Source organism: Panthera pardus, unplaced genomic scaffold, assembly GCF_024362965.1.
Source record: "Panthera pardus isolate Hobbes unplaced genomic scaffold, ASM2436296v1 HiC_scaffold_15, whole genome shotgun sequence".
NCBI classification, from domain to species: domain Eukaryota; kingdom Metazoa; phylum Chordata; class Mammalia; order Carnivora; family Felidae; genus Panthera; species Panthera pardus.
Genome location: NW_026526710.1, coordinates 20,373,730 through 20,375,767, shown reverse-complemented (window position 1 = coordinate 20,375,767; position 2,038 = coordinate 20,373,730).

Genomic DNA, 2,038 nt, shown 5'->3' with positions numbered 1-2,038 from the left:
ATGCATCCTGACTGTGTCTCTGTAATCCACTTTAGCCATGACCATGACGACGTGCTGAGCCCCATAAATGCTCCTAGTGAATCGTGGAAGGTGTGGAGGGTCTTGGGAAACCCTCAAAACCAGGCAGAAACTTTCAGGGAGGGTCTACAATTTGTGAGGCACTTTACGATATCATTGCACTAATTCTATGCAGGAAACAATGTTTTCGTTTCAGAGATGAGGATGGGAAGTCTCAGAGAGGTGGCTTAACCAAGGATGCCAGGCTCGGAGATAGAAGGATGGTTATATTTGTCTGATAGTATCTGTCACATGAGAGCAGCCTCTCTTACAGGGAGGGGAAGCTGTCCCCATCAAGATAAGCCTCTAGCATATGGGACTGCTTCATTCTGTGAGCTGAGAAAGGGGGATTATTCGAGTCCGTGGGTCACTCGAGTCAGTGGGTAACTCTGTTCCTTTTGTAAACAGAGCTAATATTTGCACCTGTGCCTTTTCGACTCTGGGGCCCCCAAGTTCAGAACCATTATGATATTTTAGCCATGTGGCCTCTGACATCTCAACCCATGGCTCCAATTATGTATCACTCCATTTGTAAAAGGGAATTAACAATCAACTACCTAACTATGAAAAGAACACAAACATCCCCTCCAAAGCACCTAGTAGGGAGCCACCAAATTCTGGTCCTTTCTCTTCCCCAGCCCCCCTCTTACTCTGTACACGCCCCTGTGTGACTCCTACCACCCTCTGGGTCTGGTTCACCATCGGCAAAATGAGGGGCCCACTTTGAAGGTCTGAGTACTTCCGGGGATGGCATCGTTTATCAAAGAGGGCTCTTTTCTCTGGAGCCATCTCTTAAAATCCCGCCAGCTCTGATCATAAGAGGCAGACCAAACCCACCCTCTACCCACTTACAAATAAGGCTGTGTGCGTATTGCACAAAGACGACGAGACAAAAACGTGCTCCAACATCTCCCAGACACTGAACCTGGAGAAAGGCGGGTCAGAGTGTTGAAAGTCCTTGTAGAACTATGGCGTGGGCAGAGGGAGAAGGGAGGTTGGAGGATTTATTTATAGGTGGCGTTGGACTCTCTGTAGCCCGGGTCGTCAGACTAAATTCTGGGGCTGATTCTCACAGAGCTGGATGGACAGAAGTAAAACATCCCTGCCCCGGCTGCCAGATTGTCTCCTTTTTGTTTTGTTTTGTTTTTTAATTAAAAAAAAACCCCAGGGGCGCCTGGGTGGCGCAGTCGGTTAAGCGTCCGACTTCAGCCAGGTCACGATCTCGCAGTCCGTGAGTTCGAGCCCCGCGTCAGGCTCTGGGCTGATGGCTCGGAGCCTGGAGCCTGTTTCCGATTCTGTGTCTCCCTCTCTCTCTGCCCCTCCCCCGTTCATGCTCTGTCTCTCTCTGTCCCAAAAATAAATAAAAAACGTTGAAAAAAAAATTAAAAAAAAAAAAAAAAAAGGAGGGCATGAGATTTAAAAAAAAAAAAAAAAAACAAAACCCAGAATTTTGAAGTAAAGCATCTCAATCTTTAAGTGTTGGGCTCGAGTTCTCCTAAAGACCCTTGTGGGTATGATGGATCGTCAAGCGGCTGATCTGATGCACAGACTGTTTGCAAAATCTCTGAGCGGAAATCCTGAAGCATTTCTGACCACAGCTGGCCTCCGCAGCTTCTAAGATGTCAGTTTCAGAGGCGCGGGAGGGTGATCTTAAAGAAGAGAGTGTCATTCAAGTTTTAGCCGGTCCCCCAGATACTGTGGCTCTTCCTACCCTTTTGCTTTTGTTTGGGCAAGTCCCTCCTCACGAGAACAGCTACCTGGACAGCTCCTATGCAGGCTTCAAAACCCAGCTCAAATGTTCCCGCCTCCATAGAGTCTCTGCTGACCTTCGCCCTCCTCTCCTGAGGGTGAATTCCCTGCCCCAGCCGTGTCCCCCTCGCTCCATTGTCCGGGCTCACGCCGTGTATGAGTCAGGGTCTCAGCTGAGAACAAGTGCCCCCTCAAACTGAAGAATATCAGGAGACTTTAATAATGAGGGGTT